This window comes from Protopterus annectens, chromosome 8.part1 (assembly GCF_019279795.1).
Source record: "Protopterus annectens isolate FY-2018-M chromosome 8.part1, PAN1.0, whole genome shotgun sequence".
Lineage (NCBI taxonomy): Eukaryota > Metazoa > Chordata > Ceratodontiformes > Protopteridae > Protopterus > Protopterus annectens.
The window spans coordinates 220,359,897-220,387,678 of NC_056742.1; positions in this window are offsets into that span (position 1 = coordinate 220,359,897).

Below are 27,782 nucleotides of genomic sequence, written 5' to 3' on the forward strand. Positions count from 1 at the left end.
GTGTAGCAGGATGCCCCGCCAAATGTCAATAGGACTGTGGTGACAGGTGCAAGCTGTCCCTAGCAAAGCATACCATCCCAAGATGGCAGGCATTGGCACACCTGTGAATGACACCAGTATGTCAGTCAATTGTTGGAAGGGATCATCGTGCCTTGATATTGTGGCATCGTTCTAGGTGAGGGTAGGATGCTACTCAAGGTCAGGGTCAAACTGTCTCAGGCTACGTGCTCAGAGAGCTCTGTAATGTCTCATGTCATGTAGTCCAGGGAGGAATGTCCATCACATGGACCTATGCAGATACTTACAAAAGCATTGAGTTCCCACACTACACTCACGCAATACATTCATTGCACAAACACTACGGATAAAGAGAGAGAGAGAGAGAGACAGAGAAAACAACCAAACAACCAAACAAATATTAGGACTGCCAGCAGCAAAATCAGCAGCAAGGAGCAAGCAGCAAGCAGCACCACTGGCACAGCAACAGCTGCTACAAACACAGGTAATGCAAAGTAGCAGGTTAATCCTGTGTATACTGTGACACCTCCAAATGTATCATAGTTCACTATCTATAGGTATGTCCATGAGTTAGGTTATGTGTACATAGTCATGAAATATAAACATATGTAATATTGTTGTACATGTGGGCCATAACTAACACTTCCATAGCTTAGAACACAAGGCCAGTTGTGCATATGATGCAGTAGTTCCCAGGGTCAGTAGAGGTTCCTCCTCATTGGTGTGGGACCACTGTGTATGTATGGCACTGTTCAGGTACATATCCTGTAGTATGGCCAGGGATTAATATCAGTCTGTCATGTGGTGCTATGTCCTCCAGGGGTGAATGTAGCACACATCCAGGGATACCATTTCGTAACAGTGATGATATGTGTTCTGCAATGATGAGGGTGGCTCTCACCTGGACATGTGAGAGGATAGGGAGGTTACAGTCATCTGGGATAACTAATAACACGTGTAGGACAATGGGGGGGGTACCTGCACCTAAACTGTCTGCAACAATGTTGCCAATATCTGTGCATTTGGTGAATGTGAAGCATCTTAACACTGCAGACAACAGATGCCTTCCCGTCATGTGAATCTGCCCTGTGCTGCAGTAGCCTCCTACTATTGTTATACAATATGCCTGTATCTGTAGTCCACTGGACAGGATTAATAAGTGGTGTGCAGTTGTTCTGGGTTAGATAACTGTGTGCACAGTACATGCAGTATGTGGGATGTCTGTGGTAAGCATATGCAAAGGTGCTGGCGGTGTGTGTTGTGGCTTCCACTGGCCCAGTGGGCTGCATGGATAGCATCACTGTCATAACTACTGAATAACTGTGTAATAACATGCATACATAGCAAGGTAGTGTACTGTGCTTGTGGTGTTGTTCGGATATGTATATCCAGGCTGAGTAATGTGTGTCCACATCACAGGGTTGGATGGCAGCACACATCCAGTATGTATGGATGAACACCCAGAATGTGTCAGACGTGTCACCTGTGCAGACGTATCTGGCCATTACCTGTGCATCCCCCACAACACACACACATGCAACATATGGCAGAAGTACTATAGCAGTGCACACATGTTCATAGGTTCATACTAGGCTATCTGCCCGAGGGCATTTACAAGCCTAGCCCATCGTTTTGTGGCTTACACCACCCCTTTAGTATGGGGAACCATACCCATTATTTTGCTGTGCCTCTGTCGAAAGCAGTGACACTGAGGTAATCCCTGGGGTATATCTGCGATCTCCCATCCATTGGTCAAGATCTCTCTTGAACAAGGCCAGCGAGGTGCTCTGCCTCACATATACCGTGATTTTGTTCCAGAGCATAGGGAGTCTTTGGGTGATGAATCTATCCCTCCAGCATGTCCTATTAATAGCCGTGTTGAGGTTTAAGTCTCCCGCCCTTGTGGCTCTGATGGATCTAGATTTTTTGAGGTGAAGCATATTCATCAAATCTGGGTTTGACATGGCCTTGTATGTTAGGCAAAGGTCACCTCTGAGCAAGCGGTAAGCGACTGAATAGAACATACATGGACATGCTGGAGGGGCCAATTCCTAACCGAGAGGCTCCCTTCACTCTGTAATGAGCTCGAACAGTTGAGAATGAACAGTTCATAGGTTCATACTAGGCTATTTGCCCTAGGGCATTGGTAAGCCTAGTAGAATGTGTTTGTCTTTGCCACCCAATCACAAGTTATACTGCTATGCCCTTGTCCGACTTTTTAGTATACTGTGCCTCTGTCTAACAGCGACATAGAAGTGATACCTGGGGTACAACTATGATCTCCATCCACTCATCCAGATTCCTATGGAAGAGAGTCAATGAGGACTCTGCCTAACCAGTAGTGTGAGCTCATTACAGAGTGATGGGAGCCTCTCGGTTAGGAATATGCCCCTCCAGCATGTCCATGTATGTCAGTGCTGAGGTCCAGCTCTCCTGAGCATGTGGCTGTATGGGACTCTGATTGCCTGAGGTGCATCACGGTCATTACTGCTAGGTAGGACATGGCTGTATATGGCACGCACAGATTGCCTCTGAACAGGCAGTATGCCACTGAGTCCAGCTGGATTCACTTTACCTGGGCAGCATATGACATCTGTGTGAGCCATTGCATCCCCTTCATGATGTACTGTTGTCCTGTACCAGTTGCTGTAGGTGTCTGGTTAGGTACATCCCAAAAGGTGCATTGTACGCAATTATAGGCCTGATGATGGATGAGTACAGAGGCACAATGACCTCCCCTGCCATACATGTGAATCAGTCATGATTAGCTGGGCTATATAACATGTCTGTCAATCCACGCTGGCCATGTGGTAGACAAATGACAGACCGCTACCATGTTTCTTCCCCAGGTCCCCAACTATGTCTTCTGTACTCAATGGCCTAACACCTATGTTGTACTGTGCCACCAATGTGGAGGCGTGGGAATCTGCATTGAATACTGATACTCCCCCTCCCTTGTTCAAGTGTTGGGGCCGATAAGAATGGTAACAGCTATAACGTGGTAGTACTGGTGTGCTCCTGTGAAACCTGAAACAGGTTCATGTTACTGCACAGATATCGATGTCCAGGATGCTAGGTAGGGTTTTGGGTGCGTGCATCCTTGGGTCTAGACGTCCAGTGTTGAGTAGCATCACTCTTACTTCCTCATCCTTTGTGATACAAATGGATGTGGGTTTGCCTTATGAGCCTTGACTAATACAGGCACTATGGGTGTAGCAGGATGCCCCGCCAAATGTCAATAGGACTGTGGTGACAGGTGCAAGCTGTCCCTAGCAAAGCATACCATCCCAAGATGGCAGGCATTGGCACACCTGTGAATGACACCAGTATGTCAGTCAATTGTTGGAAGGGATCATCGTGCCTTGATATTGTGGCATCGTTCTAGGTGAGGGTAGGATGCTACTCAAGGTCAGGGTCAAACTGTCTCAGGCTACGTGCTCAGAGAGCTCTGTAATGTCTCATGTCATGTAGTCCAGGGAGGAATGTGTCAGGCCATTCACAGCAGCATGGACATTGACTGAGTCATACCTGTACTTGCCTTGGGGTTACCTGAGTGTTTGTGTTATGTGGCAGGTCATAGTGCCTGACAGGCTGCACACCGTGACCCTCACCTCGTTAAGCCTGGTGAACGTGATGTGAGTGTGCCTGATGATAGAGGCACCTAGTACAGGTGTATGAGGTGTGTTGTTAACTGTTAATGGCTGTGAGTGTTCAGCACATTGGCTTTGTGTGATATGTGTTGCACATGTTCGTTTATGTGGTAGTGGTTGCCTGGATGTCTGCTTAGGAGGTCTCTGCTGCATAGGCAGAGCTGTGGTCTGAGCCTACAAGTATGATCATGTGTGATCATGTGTTAGGTCCGCTGTTGTGGTAGGTCTACGGAGACTGGAAGTGTAGTGAGTGATCCCTTGCCACGTGACTGGTTATGGCGGTATTGAGTAGACAGAGCCTAGCCTCCAGTCTGGTATATGGTTGCATCACTCACATGAGTTTGAATTTGTTGTTTGGAGGAGGGGGTTGTCTGTGTACATGCATCTGTTCTAACATTGTCTCTGGAGTACCACACTCACCAGCTGGACTGGGGAGGGAACTGACAACTGACCTCTGGACATGCTAGAATACTATTGTGAACTCTGTAATCACTAATGATTGAAAACAAGGTCCAGTGGGGAGTGAGGGGTGTACTGACATTACCTACAACTGCTGACTGATATAAAAGTGTCAGTGAGCAAATGCCAGGTAACCTAAGTGCAATGTGTCACAATGAAGTAAATGCAGCAATGACAAGCAGTCACTTTATTTATTTATTTTATTTATTTATTTTACATTTGTTTACCGGGTTAGTCCAACTGGATACATATCCCTTTTCAGCAGAGACCCGGGGAGAAAAGCTCCACAGTACAACAGGTTTTAAGTTACATTTCAAAAAAGGCAACATAACATGGTAAGATATAAAAAGTTTCAACATAACAGTTGCATGAAAGTTCAGGGAAAAAAGAGAAAAGCATATACATAGTTGAGACAAGGTTTAGGTTTGACATTTCAACAATTTCATAATAACATGGTAAGGTAGTAATGGTAGAGATATAACAGTTGCAAAAATGTTCCAGGCAAAAAAGGAAAACATATACATAATTGAGACAAGGTTTAGGTTTGAGTTACATATGTACAGTTTTTAGATTTTCTAGTATGAAGAGACATCATGTTAAAAATTAGCTATAACTTAAGTAATTCATATGATAAGTAGATTAATAAAAACATATGATCTTAGGACATTATCAAAGCTGATATTATAGGCTCCATATATCGGTAAGGAAATATCGAGTAATATGCTCGTGGAAGTTCATAGCTAGGGGTGTTACAGTGAGGAGATCCTGTACTATAGTTTAGGACAGCAGTAGTAAAAAAGAGAGAGAAAAAAGGCATCGGAAGATAGTATGGGTAGTATTGGTATTTTTAGGATGACTTGCTGTCATGTGTAACATGGAAGTACGTACAGTAAGCAATGCAGATAACAGTAGTGAGTCACAGATGTGTTGAGAAGATGTGTACTATGTGGAAGTAGCATACCAGTGAAATAACAAGCTAACAGATAACAAGCATATAAACAAAGGTAGATCCAGGAGGCCTGGATGTAGTGTTTGCTACAACAAACAAGGTGCAGCAATGTCAGTAAGATACAGCTCAGATATGCAGGCACTATAAAACTGAAACCAGATGTCCCCAGCTATGAATGGCAGAGTACAGCCTATTGTCACACATGAGTGCAGACCACAAACCTTGTTAATGTTAAATAACTGGCCTGAAGGCCAACTGCCCATACCAGAAGTAATACACTTGTACACTGGGCCCACAATCAGCAGTTCCCAACTTCAATGGATGAAAGATATGTGTCCTGCCACCACAGTGCTTGCCACCAACCTCCCTAATGTAAAACAACTGGTCTGAAGGCCAAGTACTTAGTACAAATGACATAGAATGATAGCTACACTGTAATCAGGTTTTAACCAATCAGTAATAAGTAGAAGTTAACACTCCCTGTATAGAATGTGTACCATGTATTGTTGAGATACTATGCTGATAACCTGTTTGTGTACCTTTCCAGATAGACATGGCACCAAAAAGGAATCCTGCCTACTCTGCTGCAGAGGATGATGTGATCCACCAGAGCCTGGTGCGTGACTATGCCATCCTGTTCTCACGCACCACCCAGAATCAGCAGGAGAGGTCTGCACTGTGGCAAAACCTTGTTAGCAGGATAAATGATGTTGGCATGCATGATAGGACATATGAGCAGGTGAGACATCACTGCAGTGATTTGATAAGAAATGTCCACCAGCGTGCTGCAGATATCCGCAGGCAACAGGTTGCCACAGGTGGGGGGGTGGCCACACATCCCCCCCTCACCAGACAGGAGGAGCTACTGCTAAGTGTTGTGGATCCAGCCCCAGAACAACAGCAACAAGCATGCATCCTGATGGAGGTTGGATCCACACAGCAGCAAGACAGCGAGCGTGCAGGTAAGATGCCATATTCATTTATTGTTATTACTTTTACATTTGTTGACCCAGATAGTCTAGCTGGATATAAGTTCATTTTCAGTAGAGGCCTGTGGAGAAAAGCTCCACACATAACGTAATAAAGGCAGACAGACAAGTTGTCAATACAGACAGCCAACATAATAGAATTGTACACCAGCCTGTTAATTAAATCAACATACATGTAAGGAAGTCAAACAGTTTAGAGTCATACACAATGTACCGTTGGTTTCAAAGCAATCCTACCTAAAGCATAATGGTTATGCAATAAGGCAAAAGCCATATACATAATAGTTAGGGCTCAGAAGGGTAGAGAAGTAGAAGGAGTATGACAGATACAATGATATGGAAGAGGCAGGAGTCAAGAAGGGAAGTGAGGAAAAGAAGGAAGACAGTCAAGAGGAGGTGGGAGGGATGGGAGAAGTAGGTCAGAGCATAGAAGGACATCAAGGTGAAAGAAACAGGGTAGAAGTTAGTTTCTATGCACAATGAGGGGTTAAAGGTGAAGAGAGGGTAGGAGAGGGACGTTAGCCTGACTCCAAGAAGAACAAAGCCAGTGGTTTTGGAAGTACAGTTTGAGTTGCCGCTTGAAGAGAGGTAAGGGTGAGATTAGAGTTAACTCCTGGTATGTACATATGACTGTTCTGTACGCTGTTACTTCATGCACGCATAAGGTGTGCATGTGGTATGTATCTGTCATCATGATATATATACAGACATGATGTGCAGCTGATGTGTATAAGGGAACTAGTGTACTACTGTACTGTATCATGTGCAAAACGAATGGCACACATGTGCCCACTGACATTACTCTCTTCACACTTCCAGGTCCCTCCCATCTAGCAATGAGGCAGGCCATACATGCTGGTGAGTCTTTTTAACATTATCTGTAAAACAATTTATAAAGCTAGGAAGAGTAGTGTAACTCTGTAGTAGACATGCTGGTGACTGTGTTCACAATAACTGTAATTGACAGGTAGTAAATTGAGTAGTGTAACACGGTGCTGATGTGTGTGTTTACTGTGGGGTGTGCATGTGTGCAAGTGGGCCTGTGCCCAAGTGTGCATGTGTGTTAGTGTCCATGAGTGCATGTGTCCATTTCTGAATGTGTGCATTAGTATTGAAGTGCATCTCTTTCAAATATGTATTGAGACTGTAATCTGTGTTCCATGTTTTCCTCCCATAGGTTCTGGTGCTGCTCTGGTGACCTGCAGCAGGGAACCTGAATCTTGTGCCCCAGGTACTGATGCTGATGAAATGTCTGTAATGGTGCAGGAAGGTGTGTCTGGGTCCGCCATTGGTCAGCCAATTGACAGTACACAGCTTTCAACCCCGTCAATGCTGACAGTCATCCTGCCGTTACATCCTTTGTCACCATTGTCCCTAGGTGATGGACAGTCAGCAGTGGGCATAGATCAGGGTAATGTGGTACCTGTGGTACATGCATCCTCACAAGGCAGCCATGTGCAGAGGCCTCCAATGGTACCACGCAGACAGTCGCCCATGGGTTCTCGTGGGGGCATCCGTGGCCGTACTGCCTCTGGCCGACGTGCCCAAGGAGGTATGTCAACCTCCACTATGTTTAGAACTGTCATGCAGGCACAGGCACGTATGGAAAGGTACACCAGACAGGGTCTGAGGGAGCTGAGAGCATGTCACATAGCCATGACAGACGGCATGCATGATGTTGCGAATGCTATCCGTAACTTCACAGATGTCGTTGACAGACGTTGTGGGGGCATAGAACAGCTGCTCCACAACCAGATGTCCATGGGCCAGGGCGATGGTGTGCATTTGCGATGTTGACGTGGCCGTATGCCAGCGAGAGCACCAGCTGGCAGTGGCCGCGGACGACAACGGGCCCACTCGCGCCTCAAGTGCCAGCACCAGCCCCAGCAATGCTGGGTCTGTGCTGTCATCCAGACGCCCCAGGAGACCACGTGCACGTGGCTCTGGACAGTCCCAACAGGGAACTGTGTCCAGTCAACACACCCTGCTTCCGATGACAGTACCCAGTCTGGGTTAGTACCGGATACGGCCCGTAGCACCCCTGCCAGGCACAGGTACCGTGTCCGTGCCCACAGACACTGATCTGGATGACCTGACAGGTGCAGTCTGTGGCTGTCCACAAAACCCTGTACATGGCAGCCATTATGTGGGACTGTGTGCGTGCTTACACACATGCAGACACCTAACACCTAGGGCAAACACATACACACACACACTGCACCAACAACGGTCCACCCTGTACTGCTGCCCCTCACAAACACACATACACACACATGTCAATTGGTGTTACCAGTGGCCGGCTTGGGCATACCTAACCCACACCCTGTGCATATGATGACACTGTGCCACCTCCTGCATACTACAACATCGGTGCAGGTAAAGGTAAACACGTTGCTGATGCACAGGGTGACTACATAGATGTGTATAAGTAGTAACATGTTGGTAACTGTTGACTGTTGCAGTATAAATGTGTGTATATCCCAGCAGTCTTGCTGCAGTAACTGTATGAATGTCCTCAATTGTTATCTGCACCCATACTACTTAACAAAGTGTACCAGCTGCACACCATCACATGCTAACATTGACTATGGCAATGCGCATCTTGTGCTGTTATGTAGATTCAGCTACATGTATCTGTTCTGTCACACATGCATTTATACACACCCTGCTACCCACACACATGCACACGCTCACCTGCCATTCCCATTATTTATCACCCTACATGAGTAGCTGTTGATACATAACAGGTACACATTTCAGAAGTGCACTATGTTGTTTACTACTGGCATCCCCTTCTCTACCTGTACTCACAGGGTACAGGCAACCTCATCAGTTGGAAGATGTAATGTGCATCAGGTACTGTAGTACCCTGATTGCCACAGCAAACATGTTTCCCATACGGAAATGCACACACAGACAGATCCCACATTCACACACTTGCCACATTCAGGCTTCAGAACACTATCTAGGTATATTCGGGTACATGTGCGTGTTACAGTAGCATGTAACACTATACTGAGTACTGGCAGTTAGCTGTCTGTTGTCATGTTGTCTGTATAGAATAAAATAATTGTTTGATTATCCTACTCCGTTTTGTGGACATTACTTGAAGAAGTGTTACCTTACATGTGTTAATAGTACCACCACCTTCTGTTTTGTAGTTTTGTTTGTATAGGGTGCTATCAACATCACTGCTTGTTAAGGGTAATGACCACCCTGCAGTGCATAGACCCATGTGGCAAAAGCCACATCCCACCCCATCATTGTGCACACACACTAACCCCACCACCAGTAAAACACATACTTTCCATTTGCAAGATTCAAACCCATACCTAACTGTGCAATGACAGTAGAAACAGACACATTAGCAGAGTGTGCTATTTGCAGTAGTTGGAGAAATCTTTACTAATGCTGTACTTAGAGGGTGCTGACATCATCTGTGTGTAGGAGGAGGGATGTGCACCCTGTAGTGTGTTCTCCCAGTTGGCAAAAGGCAGTTAACCCTCCCAGCATAGTGCACACACATAAACCACACTCATACTAACACACATACATTCCCTTTGCAGGATTCAAACCCCTACCTAGCTACGTTATGACACTGAAGAAAGACACATTAGCAAAGCACGCTATGCAAATTACTGGATGACTTTACTACAGGTGATATAGTTATACAGTCCTGACATCATCAGTGTTTCAAAAGGGGGATCTGCATCCTGTACGATACTGTCACGGTTGCTAATAGGGACATTTCCCACACACACACATCGATGTGTTGGAGGTTTGCATATGTGGGGGATCCAGAACTCCAGTGTGATTAGTATATGGTTTGATTGCAACAATGAGGGATATACTCCCAGTGGTGAGCAGTTTGTACTCATGTTTGCAAAGGTCAGCTCTAGTATATCTGCCCCTCTTGTGGGAAGGTTGGTTACCTGTTCCATAGCCAAAGAATGTCTGATCGATAGGAACCTTAGAGCTTGGGTATTGTGGCTTGTGTAATGTTCACAGTCTATGTTTGGGTAGCTGGCATCACCCAGTATGATGGTGTTTGCAGAGTAATCTAAACTCTCCTGTGTCAGCATGAAGGCTGTGTGGGAGACCTGAGTTTGAGAGGGTGCTGTAAGAGCTCCTCTGTGTCTCTTTCCATGTGGTCCAGGGAGGTACGTCCCAACAGGTAGCTGATTGTGACCCTCCCCTTGCTCTGTCTGGAGGGTGGCACGTCTGTCAACAGCTCATGTCAAGCAAGTGCACACCCCTCATAAATGATGTGGAAACCTTCAAAGGCCCAAGGCCTGTTGAAAATATGGACCAGACTGCAGATACCTGTATAGAGGCATTCTGTGGACACATTCAGGAATGTATGGATCATGAAGCCACATATGAAAGCATGACCCAATTCTCCAAAGGCAGATGTCCTGGGTGCCGGACACCAGCCATAAACACACTATACAATAGAAGGATGACGCCACTACATGATACAACAACCTCCCAAAATGTGAAGGCACCACTGATGAGTATTGGAAGACAACTACAGGCACCCATATGATTGTCTAAGGCCATCTTTGAGAGGGGATTCCACAAGCCACTGAGGATAATCAAAAGGCTGCCTGTAGTTATGTTAGTAACCTGGGTGGTACTACCCAGATATGCTCAGAGGTAATACAATATGTCACACAAAATATAAAACACACAGACATTGCCATCATCCTAGTGGACAGGTTCAATGCTGCCTTCTCTCCCCACCACACCAAAAGGGAACATATGTCTCACAGCACAGTGCTTCCCCCCCTGACATCACAGATGCTCAGGTAAGAGATGCCCTTTCCAAAGCAATAAACACTGCATCAATGGGACCAGACAGTGTCCCAGGCTGTGTCCTACATGAACCACAAGAAGAGCTACACCCAGACATAACACCACTGTTCAATCCCAGCCTTAATACACGATATGTGGCCAGAGAGTGGCATACAGCAACAGTGGTCCCTCAACATGCAGGTGGTGCCGCCACGGATACTGGACAGTACTCGCCCCATATGTCTGACTAGCTTTGTCTGCAAAGCTATGGCAAGGATCATCATGAACCTCACATATCTAGATATTGTGGACCTACAGACATGTCACCATACACAGTTTGGCTTTGTCAATGGAAAATCCTGCCTATCAAACCTGTTTGCTTTGTTTGAAACAGTCACCAAGGCCACTGTCAAGGGGTAGGAGGTCCACACAGCCTACCTGGACCTTGCATAAGCCTTGGATACAATACCCCACTTGTGCATTCTAGGGAAGCTCACCAGTGTACATATTAACCCCTATGTCACTATGGGTATTGCACAGTGGCTCAAGGGCAGAACACACATGGTAGAATTGCTGGAGCCATGTCAGCCTCAACCTGGTACAAGTGGTGTCCCACAAGGCACAGCCCTAGGAGCTGTCATGTTCATTATATAGTTGTCATAGGTACAGGCCAACATGGAAGTACTGTGGCTCAGCAAGTCGCAGGTGACTGCAGACCGAACACCATAATCAACTCAACAGCTAAATTACGCATCCTCCAATGGGACTCTTGCAAACACACGACTTGTGCCACAGACATGGCCTCAACGTGAATGACAGAAAGAGTATAGTCATCCCCTTTGTCAAACACTAAGTGACCACAATGTACCACATATGTGTTAATCCAGTAAATGCAGACCAAAGAATTATGGACCTCGGGGTACGCAGGTTGATAGCATTCTACCATTTGACAACAACATGGACAAAGTGGTTAGGTAAGCATGTTATATGGGCCACATCATAATGGGATCCACATGTAGGCCAGGGGAGGACATTGTGCCCCTTTACTCATCCCTCATCATGCCCATAATTGACTATGATGAACCTGTCGGCATGCACCTTACCAGACACCTGCAGCAACTGGGGCTACCACATATGTACCTCGACAAGGGGATCAAAGTGCTCAAACAGATGCCACATACTGACTGGTTAAAGTAGCAGCAGCTCTACTCAGTGACATACTGCCTCTTCATAGGCAATCTGTGCCTGACATAGAAGGCCAGGTCATACCCTCACGTAATGGCCATGCTGCATCTCAGAATATCCAGATCCCACCAGGATACACGCTGGAAATACTTGAACCTCAGGAGTGATATACATAGGACATGGTGGAGGGGCACATTCACAACTCAGAGGCTCCCTTCATTCCTGATTATTATCCCAATAGAGGTTAGGCGGACTGACTCAGTGACTATCTTCAAGAGCGATATTAATGACTGGATGTGACATTGTAGGGTTACCCTGGGTATCACTTATGTGTCACTGTGAGAAAGAGGCACAGTATACTAACCTTGGAAAAGGGCATAGCAAGACAGATTCACAATGCATGTTGAAAGGCACACATTCTGGCTAGGTGGATACATGCCCTGGGCAGATATCCCTGTACGAACCTATGGACCTATGTCTCTTTTTCACCATTGGCCCTATGTGCTGTCAATCACCAATGTAATCTCAATACTCCGGAAGCATGTGCAAAGGTCAGTTGTCAGTCACCTCTATGGTACAGTTGTGGAATATGTGTGTCATGTAGTAATGTCACAGCTGCCACATGTACACAGTCAACCCTATCCCCTACCCATTGATGTACATCACATGTATGAGATGGAAACACATGGCCAAACTGTAACAACAACATACAAGTCAGTCAGATGCATGGACACATATGACTCAGTCATTGTCCATGCCACCACAGCTGATGTGGGATGTCGCTCACTGGGATACATGATAGGGAACATGGAAGGGATCACTGAGCAAGTGACACAGGCTGGTAGACCCCTGACCTTGGTTGGCATCAGACCCTCACCAGGGATTCCAACAAATTACTGAATGCTAATGAATGTGTAGCTACAACACCCTAGCTGAATGGTTCTTAGCATGCAGTCACTGCATTGCTATGGAATACTGTCTTACCACTCCCACAACAGGTGAGAACATGCAGCTCCTGTACATTAACAACATGTAGACTTTATGCCCCAGACCAGGTGTGCATCCCTCACTACTAGGCTGATAGCATCTACATCTCACACTGTATATACACATCCCACATGCAGCATCTGCACAGAAGACCACGGTCATAATGTTACCCTGTGCAAATACCATGTATTCACATGTGGCAGGCATCACACATGGTAACTATTGAAAGTCACAGGTACATATGTGTATTTGGCACACACATACATCATGTGTTCATTGCCATAACCGGTGTAATCAATGTCATGCATTATTGTGAGGGACAACCCACACACATGGGCATTCTGTGTGTGCACAACACACATGGCATGTCTGTAATCAAAAGCCATACATAATTGTGATATCGTTTAGAAAGGGGTATGTGCATCCTGTAGTGTGTTTTCCCAGTTGCCAAAAGGGATATATCAATCATACATACTTACCCCACTTCACCCACTGGATTCAAACCCCTACCTAACTATGTTAAGACACTAGAGATAGATGCATTAGCACAGTGCGCTATTCGCATTACTAGGGGATTTCCTTTCCCCTGATATACTTATAGGGTGCTGACATCATCAGAGTTTAGAAAGTGGAATGATCATCCTGTGGTGTGTTTTCCCAGTTTTCAAAAGGAATGTTTTTTTTATACACACTTACACACACACTTTCCTCCCTTCACACACTTGCCACCTGCTGGATTCAAACCCCTACCTAACTATGTTGTGACACTAGAGACAGACGCATTAGCACAGCGCGCTATTCGCATTACTGGGGGATTTCCTTTCCCCTGATATACTTATAGGGTGCTGACATCATCAGAGTTTAGAAAGTGGAATGATCATCCTGTGGTGTGTTTTCCCAGTTGCCAAAAGGGATGTTTCTTTCATACACACTTACACTTACCTCCCTTCACACACTTGCCACCTGCTGGATTCAAATCCCTACCTAACTATATTGTGACACTACAGACGGACGCATTAGCGCAGCACGCTATTCGGATTACTGAGAGAATCCTTTTCTCCAATATACTTATAGGGTGCTGACATCATCAGAGTCTAGAAAGTGGAATGATCATCCTCTGGTGTGTTTTCCCAGTTGCCAAAAGGGATGTTTCTTTCATACACACTTACCCCCCTTCACACACACTTTTCACCTGCTGGATTCAAACCCCTACCTAGCTATGTTATGACACTACAAACAGACGCATTAGCACAGCGCGCTATTTGGATTACTGAGAGAATCCTTTTCTCCAATATACTTATAGGGTGCTGACATCATCAGAGTCTAGAAAGTGGAATGATCATCCTCTGGTGTGTTTTCCCAGTTGCCAAAAATGATGTTTCTTTCATGCACACTTACTTACCCCCCTTTACACACACTTGCCACCTGCTGGATTCAAACCCCTATCTAACTATGTTACGACACTACAGACGGACGCATTAGCACGGCGCGCTATTCGGATTACTGAGAGAATCCTTTTCTCCAATATACTTATAGGCTGCTGACATCATCAGAGTCTAGAAAGTGGAATGATCATCCTCTGGTGTGTTTTCCCAGTTGCCAAAAGGGATGTTTCTTTCATACACACTTACCCCCCTTCACACACACTTGCCACCTGCTGGATTTAAACCCCTATCTAACTATGTTATGACACTACAGACGGACGCATTAGCACGGCGCGCTATTTGGATTACTGAGAGAATCTTTTTCTCCAATATACTTATAGGGTGCTGACATCATCAGAGTCTAGAAAATGGAATGATCATCCTCTGGTGTGTTTTCCCAGTTGCCAAAAGGGATGTTTCGTTCATACACACTTACACACACACTCACCCCCCTTCACACACACTTGCCACCTGCTGGATTCAAACCCCTACCTAACTATGTTATGACACTACAGACAGACGCATTAGCGTGGCACGCTATTCGGATTACTGAGAGAATCCTTTTCTCCAATATACTTATAGGGTGCTTACATGATCAGTGTCTAGAAAGGGGGATGAGCATCCTCTGGTGTGTTTTCACATTTGCTAGGGATAACATTTGGACCAAGTGTGTGAGCATGCCCAGTTCAGCCTTCCCGTGGCATGTTGTGTGAAAGATGTCTCATTTATCTAAGTGTGTGAGCATGCCCAGTGTGGGCTTTACATATGTTGAACTCTGCAGCCCATCACATTTGTGGATGAGTGTGACCTTCAACAAATACCTCCAGTTTATGGTTGTGTGTTCTGTGCCATGTTGTGTAGTTACTGTCCTAATGCTTTTTGTGTGAACAAAACAGGGAGTATACTGTGCCTGCAGGTTTTGCATGGGATACTTTGCACACAATTGTCAACATCCGTTCATACTGACCTAACACTGTAGCACTGTCTAGTGTAGTGTTTCAGTACTTTCACTGTGGTGGTCAGTATCCTGGGCTTTAGTCCTATCACTGCTTTACATTTCCATAGTGTGCACAACAGCCTGGTTAGGGTCCAGTTGTGCACATCTGCACAAAGGCAGTGCCTCTACAGACCCTGTTAATTGCTGCCCCATAAGCTTAACAAGTATAGTCTGCAAATCTATGGAGAGGATCATAATTGAGCTCATAAACAAAGATATAGGGGACATGCAGACATTGTACCCATCCCATTTTGGCTTGGTCAGGGGCAGATCATGCCTTTATACTGGGTTGACATCTTCAAATTGGTCACTTAGGCCATTGTTGGGGAAAGGCAGTCCATACAGCCTACCTTGGCCTTGCAAACACTTTCAACACAATACCCCACTCAGGTATTGTGGAAAACCCTAACAACTGAAATGTAAACCCATATGTCACAAGATGGGTTGCAAACTGGCTTAAGGACGGGACCCACAGGGTTAGAGTTGCTGGCACTATGTTAGACTCCAGGCTGGTCACAGGTGGTGTCACACAGGGCTCAGTCCTTGGCCCCCATTGTTTGTCATGTACTTCCCAGAAGTACAGGCCAACATGGGAGGACTTTGGATGACAATGTTAGCAGATGACTGCACACTGGGCACCATAGTGGACAGTGCATCACACACAGATATCCGTCAGAAGGGACTCACAGTAACTGATAGCTGGTGCCAGGGCCATGGCCTGAAGTCAAAGTGCACAACATGTATAGACATACCCTTCAGGAAAAGCAAGGTGACCCCAAGCTACCATATAGGTGGCAATCCTCTAAGCACAGAGGAGGTTATCATGGACCTGGGGACCCAGGTTGACAGTCGCCATTCTTCTGAGACTCACATTGCTAAAGTGGCTAGGAAGACCTTCTACATTGCCCACCTGATCAGGATGGGATTCACATCCAGATCTAGTGGGTCATTGTTCCCCTGTACTCTTCACTTATCAGACCGGTGATCGAGTCGAATGCCCTATTCTGGCTGTATCTCACCCAACATCTGCAGCAATTGGAGACACCCTGACTGTCCCCACCTAAAGGATCTAGGAACCCCAACAGCTGTCATATGCTGCCAGATTGAAGACACTCACACTCTATTCACTCACATACCGTCTGCTTAGAGGTGACATGTGCCTGACATGCAGGCCATGTCCAAACAGAGATTAATGGACATGCTCCACCTCAGACTCAGAAGATCCACCTGAACCACTAGTGCAGGTGACTTACACCTTAGCAGGGATGTATGTTGTACATGTTGGAGGGATGGAGTTATCACTCGGAGACTCCCTATGCTGTGGAATACAATCCTGGTCCATTTGAGGCAGAGCACCTTGCTGGCTGTGTTCAAGAGGTATCTTGACCTAATGCTAGTCGGAGAATGTGTTTGTCCATCAACACATTGTGTTTAGTTTGCCATGTCATATGTCTTGTTTAGTATACTGTGCCTCTGTCTACCTGTGACATAACATTGATACCCAGGGTAAACCTCCCATCTCCCATCCACTCATTAGGATTCCTGTTGAGGGGACTCAACCAGTGTCTCTATGGACAACCTGTAGTGTTAGTTTACTCATGTGTGGGGGTGGCTTCTGTGTTTTGGATAATGCAGTACAGCCTGTCCTATATATGTCAGTGCTGGGGTTCAGGTCCCTCATGTGCATAGCTCCCTGCCATTCAGATTGTACAAGGTGCAGCATGTGCATTGATTCCAGCTTGGACATGGCTTTCTACATCAGGCACAGCTTGCATCTGGGTGGACAGCATGGCAGTGTGTGGAGCTGCACTCTGTTTAATCAGACTACACATTACATGTGTTCCAGCTCTGTCATATTCCTGGTGAGGTACTGTTGTGGACTTTACAGGTGCTGGATGTGTGTGCATGAGGTACACCCCACAGGGGCTGTTGTGGTCATTTCTAATGCTGATGAAAGATAACTGCAGAACCAGAATGACCTCCCCTTAGCTAGATGTCAGACAGCATGGACCATACAATCATTAACTGAAAACAGGACCCTCTCCACAAAGGGAAAGTGTCCTGTCCGGTGGACCCCAGCCATAAACACACTGTATGACAGATGAGGGTTACTAATGCAAGACAGAGCTACATCTCCAAAAGGGAAGACAGCTGTGATCAGCACTAGTAGAAAGCTACATTATCTCATAAAGACATGCAAGGTCAACTTGGGGACATAAATCACCAAAGACAATGAAGGTAACCACACTGCTTTCTTCAGTTATGTCAGACACCTGGTTGTGAACCCTCGGATATGCTCAGAGTTGGTACACAACAACATATATTCCAGTGACCTGACAGATATTGGCAACATTCCAGCGGACAGCATCAGTGCGATTTACCCCCTCCCTCACCCCCAAAACAAGATAGTTATCACTGCTGTATGTAACCTCACTGTCACCTTGGATGTCCATGTGAGAACCACACTCAGCAAAGACAAGTACACAGCATCCATGGGACCTGCTGGTATCTCCAGTTGCATGCTATGTGAACTCCAGAAGGGGCTGGACCCATATATACAACTGCTATTTAACCTTAGTCTTGCTACAGGATATGTACCTGAACACTGGCAGACGGCAACAGTGGTCCCACTACACAAGGGAGATGCCTCCACAGACCATGGCAACTACCACCACACATGCTTAACCAGCCTTGTCTGCAAAGATATGGGAGGAGTCATGGAGCTCTTACACAGACACATTACTGACCTACAGACCCTTGTTCCCACCTAGTTCAGCTTTGTACAGGGCAGATCCTGCCTTTTGCACCTTTGCACCCGAAAAGTACCTACCATGAAGATCAGGGTTCTTCAACACATGTCATATGCTTCCAGAATAGAGGAAGTCCAGCTTTGTTCAGTGTCATACCGCATACTTACAGGTGACCTATGCCTGACATACAAGACCATGTCCAATCAGGATTTGGTGGACATGCTCCACTGCAAGCAATCCAAATCCACCAGAGCCATGAGAGCTGAGTATTTGAACCTCAGCACATACATGTATAGGACATGCTGGAGGGACAGAGTCATAACTCAGAGGCATCTCACACTCTAGCAGAGTATCCCAGTTCATGTTTGACAGAGTCCCTCACTGACTCTCTTCAGGAGACATCTGGACAACTGCATATGAGATGGAGGCACAGACTAGACAGAGACACAGTCATGTTATTCAATTACGTAAGGGGTCATAATGTGTCACTACTAAGTCAGAGGCACAATATTCAGAATCTATTCTGTACACTTATTACCACTATAAGGGGTGGCAATAGCCACATCACTATGGCTAGGCTTATACATGCACTAGGGCAGATAGCCTAGTAGTACACTATGACACTATGAAACATCGGTGTATGTGTAGCTATTGTCAATCAAACAGTATGATGTGGCTTGGGGGCTTGATATCTCCCTGTATTCCAACATTGTTTTGTCTATTCCTTCTAGCATGTCTAGGGATCAGTTGCTAGTGTCCTCTCCTGCTCAGCTGGTGAACCTGGGAATATTGAGGCACTGTTACAGTTGCCTCATGTACACTGACAACCCTCTCCTTCTGCCATAAAACACACATACATGTGAGAGATGCAACTATATAGCCAAAGTGGAGGCTGAGCTCTCTCAACATAGGACTAGCAAGACCAGAGAGAGGGTGAAGGTAACCACACACACATCTTTAATCCAGTCTCACATGGCACTGTCACAACTTAAGATCATACACATAGACACACAGAGACACTCTCGGAGGCTCTGATCAGAAGTTTACCAGAATGGCAGAGGCCACCACAGTAGACACTCACACAACTGCCTCCACAGGGCACAGCACATGCAACACATTGACCACAGAGTCGGTGTGCCAAACAGTCACAGCCCTTAAGGCCAAACACAATGCCAGACACACTTGTCATAGGTGACTCCATAGTCAGACACACTGATGTCCCACTCACCAGATCAGGTACAGAGGAGGTCACAGTAAGCTGCCTATTGGGCACTGGAATCCACCACATAATGCAAGCACTCAGGTCACTAAACTGCAAGTACAGGTCTGACCCAGTCATAATCCATGCTGGTGTGAACGACCTGAGATGTACCTCCCTGGACTACATGGAAAGAGACATAGAGGATCCCTCTGATTATGTAGGCCAGGCAGGTATGACCCTGACCTTCGGCAGTATCCTACCTTCACCAAGTATGATGCCACATAAACAGAGACAAGATGATCAGCTGTAGTATTTTGCTTAGACTATGGTGTCATTCTAAGGGGTCCAATGTCTGTCTGCCTGGGATGACATGCTGGACAGGCCACGGTGATTTGCAAGGGACGGCTTGCACCTGTCACCCCTGGGCTTCCGGATTTCAGATGATGCTCTTGCCACCCCCATTGTGCCTTTGTTATGCAAGATTCAGATTCTACACCTACCACCCTAGTACACAGTAAAGGAAAGACACTAAGGCTAATGCTGCTCAATGCCCAAGGTCTCAACCTCAAGCTGCACACACTCTATGCCCTTCTCAGTATGTAGCACATTGATGTCTGTGCTGTGCCTGAAACCTGGTTCACAGCTTCTGACAGCACCCGCACTATCGGGTGTTACCTCATATCATGCATTCCGCACCAGCATCCCGACAACACCAAGAAGGATGGTGGGTGTCCATATTCATCAAGGACACCCTCACCTCATGGTTGGTGGCAACACACGATGCATCGGAGACCATCCAGGTGCCAGTGACCGTAGGCAAGACTGCTCTGCAGTTTGTAGCATGTTACATGCCACCCGCTCAAACTCAGGTACCTCACACAGCTATCCTGCAAACACTGAAGGGGATAAATGTATCTGCAAACACCATCCTACTGGGTGATTCCAACTATCCACATATAGACTGGGATCACTAATCATGCCACAACACTCTAACACAAAGGTTCCAAGAGTTCATACACTGAAATGCCATGGAACAACTGGTCCCAATCCCCTCAAGTGGAGGCAACATACTAGAACACATCATCACGAACATGGGGTCACACTGTTCAACACCAGACGATACCCATCATTGGTGAGATCAGATCATGGACTACTCTCAGTGGGAGTCCACATCCCACCCACACCCCAGATGGGAAAAGAAACGGTGAAGACCTTCTCAAATGCCGACTTCACATTTCTGAGGACTGGTGTGGTCTCTTTCAAGGCCCCCAGGCCAGCGGACACCATTACCCAAGCCACTGTATCACTTAGAAATGCCTTCTACCAGCACCTCCAGGACTGCATGGTTCAGGCAATCCCAAATAATAATGACTCTTTGTACCACAGGCAAGCATCCAGTCTGATGGACCCTAGCCATAAACAAGCTGTACAACACAAGGAAGGAGCTACTACAAGATAGAGCATAATCCGTAGGGGGGAAGACACCCCTGCTCATTGTGAGTAAAACACTGGGTTCCCTCATACAATCATCCGAGGCATGTTTTGAGAGTAAACCCACTCAGGACTCCAGGGACAATCATGAGGCCTTTTTTACCTATGTTTGAAACCTGGGAGGAAACTCCCAGATATGCTCAGACTTAGTTCAGAATGATGTTGATATCACTGCACCTACAGACATTGGCAACATACTGGCTGACAGGTTCAGTGCAGATTTCCCTCCCCAACTGGGGGGGGTATGTACACCAGAGGATTGTAGCCCCCCAAACATCTCCACTGCTGGGGTGGGAACTGCTCAATCCAAGGCAGACAACACTTTATCCATGGGACCAGATGGTGTCCCCAGTTGTGTGCTCCATGAACTCAATGAGTAATTACACCCGCAGTTAGGGCAGCTGTTTAATCTTAGCCTCACCTCAGGATATGTTCCCAAGGAGTGGCATACAGCAATGGTGGACCCACTTCACAAAGGAGATGCCTCCACCAACCCCAGAAACTACCATCCCATCAGCTTGACAAGCCTGTTCTGCTAAGCTATGGAGAGGATCATAATGGGAATTCTAAATGAAGACATAGGGGACTTGCAGACATTGGATCCAATCCAGTTTGGCTTTGTCAAGGGCAGATCATGCCTTTTAAACTTGGTTGACTTTTTCAAAACACTCACCCAGGCCATTGACGTGGGCAAGGCAGTCCACACAGCCTACCTTGTCCTGGCAAAGGCTTTCATAACAATACCCCACTCAGGTATCATTGAAAACATCACCAGCTTAATTGTGAACCCATACATCACAGCATGGGTTGCAAACTGCCTAAGTGACGGAACACACAGGGTCAAAGTTGCTGGTGCCAGTTCACACTCCAGAGCTGTCACAAGTGGTGTCCCACAGGGCTCAGTCCTGGGCCCACATTTGTTCAGTATCTACTTTTCAGAAGTACGAGCAAACACAGGAGGATTATGGCTGACAAAGTTTGAAGATGACTGCAAACTGGAAGCATAGTTGGAAACCCATCTGACACAGACATCCTTCAGAAGGGTCTCATAGACACAGATAACTGGTGCCACGGCCATGGCCTTACATTAAACACTAAACAATGCATAGCCATACCCTTCAGGAAGAACAAGGTTACCACTACTTCCCATCTAGGTGGCAATCCTCTAAGCACAACGTAGGTTATCAGGGACCTGGGCACCCAGGTTGACAGTGACCTTTGTTTGACACTCACATTGCCAGGGTAGTTTGGAAGGCCTTCTACATTGACCACCTCATCATGCAATGATTCACATCTAGATCAAGGGAGGTCATCGCCCTGTACTCATCACTCATCACACCAATGATTGCATACAATGCCCCATTCAGATTGGATGGGCCCACAAATTCCTCGACAGGAGGTGAAAGGGTCTCAAACATATTTCTTATGCTGCCCGACTGAAGGAATTCCAGCTGTATTCAGTCGCTTACTGACTGCTCAGAGGTGACCTGTGCCTGACATACAAGGCTATGTCCAACCCAGAATTAATGAACATGCTTCACCTCAAGACCTCTACATCCATCAGAACTACAAGGGCAGGAGACCTAAACCTCAACTCAGATATTAATAGGATGTGCTGGAGGGACAGATTCATCACCCAGAGAGTCCATATGCTGTGGAACAACATCCTGGTACATGTGAGACTGAGCACCTCACTGGCATTGTTCAAGTGAGATCTTGACCAATGGATGGGAGATTGCAGGTATACCCCAGGGATAACCTCAGTATCACTGCTTGACAGAGGCACAGCAAAATAATGGGCATATTATCCATCAACTTGCAGGGGTGGCAGAAGCCACAAAACTCTGGGCTAGGCTTATTAATGCCCTAGGGCAGATAGCCTAGTATAAACCTATGAACCTATGGACATAGGCCTGGGGCAGTTCCTGCTATTAGGACAGTGGTCTGCAGCAGGCTATATAGTAGTAGTCGGTTTTAGCCATTGGTTTTTGACCATGGCTATTCCATGTTGCTTCTTGTTGTGGTACAAACATGGGTGTGTGGTTATCCATGCTATTTATTGCTAGTCACCCTCATTTTGTATCTTGTTCCATGTTTTTGCACATGTACATCACTGTATGACGTGCAGCTGTTTCCATGAGGGTCATATGCATGGATATGGATGTTAGTTGGGGTCCTCAGGTGTGCATATTGTACATGATATTACATTACTTAACACATGGTATTCATGCCTCAGGTGGTGCTGCAGGGCCACCTCTGTCGGATACACATACTACACTCCCTGTACGTTTGGAAGCAGGTTGTGTCATGTTAGGCATCCCTGTTACTGTATGAGTGAGTCAGAGCGGTATCAGTCCCAGTGTTCCTACTGACCAAGTGTATGTGCTATGCGTTGCCTCTTTGCCAAGGCCAGGGCATACTGGGCATGCCTCCTTCTGCCTACTGGGACAATGTCAGGTTGTTCCTCCTCCGAGTCACCCCCTGCCTGTGGTGGCCTTGGCAATGGTGGGGGGATGTTTGGCCCAGCCCTGTGCTGGTCCTGCTGCAGCTGTTTCCGCAGGATCATATTATGTAGCATAGCACATATCATCATCATTTGGGTACATGTAGTTGGTGTGTACTGCAAAGCTCCACCAGATGTGTCCAGACACCGGAACCGTGACTTGAGCAGCCCAAACACACGCTCTATGATATTACGTGTTTGTGCGTGTGCCTCATTATGGCGTTCCTGTTCAGGTGTGTGTGCATTTCTGATGGGTGTCATCAGCCACGGCTCAAGTGCATAACCTGCATCCCCGACTAGGTGTCCGTGTGGGAAGTCCCCATTGGCAAATGATTGGTACAGCTGCATCAGATGCCAGATGTGGGAATCGTGGTAGCTCCCAGGGCAGCCAGCACACACATTCATTATTATGCCCTGGGCATCACACACGACCTGGCAGTTGATGGAGGGGTATCCCTTGCGGTTAATGTAGACTCTACCCGCCTCCGGCTGGTGCTTTGATGCGTATGTGTGCAGTCTATTGCACCCAGCACCTCAGGGTATCCCACTATTTGCTGGAAGAGACGATATTGCTGGCCACAACCTCACGGTCATTAGGGACATATATATGATCACTGACATGTGGTGACATGGCATCCAGGAACTGGTGCAGTACCCTGGAGGCTGATGCCTGTGATATCCCCATCATATCGCCAGTTGGTCTCTGGAAGGTACCTGTTGCTAGTATTCTTAGGCCAACACATACCTTGGTTTCCACTGGGATGGGTTCCCTCTGTTGGTTCTGTGTGTGAGGCGTGGCCTGCACAGCTCAACAATCTGCTGCAGGAGCTCTCTGTCCACTCTATAGCGCTCTACTATCTCCAGCTCATGTAACCCATGGTAGGTGACCCTGGGCCTGTATACTCTTCTCCTTCTCCTCACTCTGGGTTGTCTGTCAGCATCTGCATTATCACCACCCTCAGCAATTCGCCTATGTCTGATTATAACAGCTATGGCAGCCCCTAGCATTTCTGCTCTGAGTTCAGCTTTTTCAGTTTTCAATTCTGATAGCTTACTTTCTTGCAGTATCTGTTGTGAGAAACAGCCTGCACTGCTCTTTGCAGTGTTTTAAGTGCTGGGTTGGGCTTCTAGTCTGTCTGCATAATTGCCTGCTTCCAATTGTTTCCACCAATTAACTCCAGCAGTATTCCCTGGCAGTTTCCTGTATTTTGGTTGTTTCCTGTTTCCTCTCTGTTTCCTGAAGGGGAGCAATGTGCACACCAGCTTAAACACGCCACAGTCACTTAAACGCTGACACATCCCTACACGGTGTTACACGCCAAGACACATCCTTGCACGGTGTTAGCTAGGCTGATTCATGCTAAAACGCTACAAGACACTGCCTTAAACACGCAGCACGCCAAGAAACCGTTGTAAACAGTTTGCAACACGCCCCACATGTTGAACCTGCCTTACACGCACGACACGCCAAGATGCACGTATATCAAGAAACTTTGAGTGTAGGGATAGCGTATACCCTCAATTTCTTGACTTTCCTAGTGTTCTGTTGAGACACACCTCCCTCCCTGATGTCTGTCTGTCATCTGTTACCTTACATTGCCCTCCAATCTGGTACATTTCTTTCTATCCTCCCCGCCCCTGATCTCACCTACCTCCTACTCTATTCCTCCCCTTCTCTAAGTCTTACACTACTCAGAAAGTGCTCATTACCTATGTGGCAGTGTGATTCAGTATTGTAACCCTCATTTACATGGGATTGCCTAGTATTGACTAGTTACATGTCTTACACGGAGCTTCCCCCCCTTGACAACCACTAAACGGAGGCCATATTGTTTTTGGTCTGCAAGTCCCTCCATTGACATTTCATGTAATACATAAATCCCACAATTGTGGGTTTATAAGCTTCGGGTTTCAGTTTTAGGTAGCGCACCCCATTTATGCTGGTGCGCTGCAGTTAAACACATAAATCCCATGAAAAAAAAAAAAGTTATATAACTTATTTTTGCAACATTTTTCCTGCCAATGGCCACATATTTGGCTATTGGCATGCTTAATTAAACATATGCACCCTTTATTTGGAGCTGACATAGCTCCGTTTTTAATTTTGCAGAAATGTACTCAGTTGTCAGCTGAGTACATTTCTGCAGCTAACACGTCCGTTACACGGACTGGTCTCTGCTTCGTGGATCGCTCAAATACCTCATTTGCATATCTTTGAGCTGCAAATGAGGTATTGAGCATTTCCACGCCCAGTCCGTGTAAGAGACGTGTTAGCTGTCTCTTACACGGAGATTTGGGCTGTTCCTGAATCAGGAGGCTTACACGGAGGCTTACACTACTCTAGAACTCCGTGTAAGCCTTCCTGAATCTGGCCCAGTGAGTTATTAAATATATACAGACTATATTACTATAGTAAATAGGAGAGAATTTAGAAAGGGAGACACGATGCAGTTAACATAAATAATGAGAAAAGAGAGAAGAGAGAGAGAAAGAAAATAGAACATTAGAGAAAATACACATATACTATGTATGTTGATTTACAGTATAAATATTGTATGTGCTATATATCCCTCTTTCTGTGAAAGAAAAGTACCCTATTTTACATGCCTGAGGTAATGTGAAAACTCTCATGTGTCATCTATTTTCAAAAAATACAGATAAAGATTCCAGTAGTTAGTTATCTTTGTTTTAAAATTCCAAGCAGTAAAATTGGTCCTTTAAAGTAATGTTAAAACAATTCATATCATAGTAGATGCTTTGAGAGATTTAGCTATAACAGTATCAGTCTTTCACTTCTTCTTTTTGACGTCTGTCCAGACATTTGTTTCTTTTGTTCTCTCGAGAGAAGGTGACATCCACTCCATATCTTCTGGTAAGGTAATCACATTATTAGTTTTAATAAATGAAGATGTTTCCTCTAAGTCAAGAAAAGTCCTCATATCATTGGCATACAGTATTCTTATCTTAGCTGGATATGCAAGTTGTGCCTTGATGTTATTTTGTTTCCGAAACTTTATCATTGGCCACACTTTTTTTCCTTTGTTCCATTATTCTAGATGAATAGTCATCATCAAATCTTATCAGGCTCTGTTTATATTTTAGAGGTGCCTTCCTCCAAGCAGATCTTAAAATCAGTTCCTTGTCCAAGTGTGAAAGAAATGTGTTAATTATTGACCTAGGAGGAGAGTTTGAGTTAGTGGCAGGTTTCCCAATAGCTCATTGCGCCCTTTCAATGCCAATGGAAAGTCCTTCTTTTAAAATTAAAAAGTCAGGGATCCAGCTTGATAAAAAGGAAATAATATCCTCACCTTCTGTGTTTTCAGGTAATCCAAAAATCCTGGTGTTATTTCTCCTCTCTTATTTTCCAAGTCATCTACTTTATTAACCAACCAAGTGTTTTGTTTAAGAAGAAGTTCTTTCTGTGTTTCCTCTTCCTTAAGTCTGCTTTCTTAGTCATTTAGTGAAACCTCTATTCCTGTTATCCTTATCTCGTGTTCTTGTAGCATTTTCTTGAGGGTTTCAGCCTGTTTTTGACTGCTTGTTTTAAGATTTTCTAGGTTCCCTTTAAAATCATCCATATTCAAAGACAACTCCTGCAGGGTAGATGTCATCTGTTGTAGTTTCTTCTTTAAGCCAGCATTCTGGTGAGAATTCCTTGAGTTGCTCATTTTAACAAATGAATATATCTCCAAGCTTTTTGACAGGAAATTATTTGTAAAACTTCACCAAAGTTTCTAATTATGTAAATTAGTCCTTTATGTATAAGATTTTATACTTTGAAGAAAAAAAATAATATTTTTTCTTGTCTTATTTAACTAGTTATATGGAGCTCTAAAATACTGCTACTTTCAGTTAGCCATTCAGGCTCTGCCCCCATATAGATAATTTTTGTAGAGCAACATGTAAATGTTTTTTACTTCTCAGTAAATATCAACATAATTTGGTGGTGCAGTAATATAGATAGTGCAGAGATCTGGTGCGTGCTTTGAAAAGGTAATATAAATTCTGGATTCTGTCCCTACAGTATATACAACTGCAGTTTATTATTTGAACTGTCTGCAGAAGCATATTTAGTATATCATAGAGAATATGATATGCGGATACAATACATCTTTGTTAAATTAATTCATCAACATAGTAAAATAATGAGATTGTATATTATGTTTTTTTTATGAAGGGTGTTTGTCATATTTAATTCAGAAATATTTGCATAACATTATTTTTTTTTAAAGTTATAGAAGCATATACTCTGCAGTGCATTAATGATTGAACATATTGTTTTGTACCTTGTATGCATAGCATAAGTCTGATTCATTAATATACAAAACTATTACTTAATCAACATTTTCTTTCAGAAATATAAGAAGTTTGTAGTAGTCACTGCT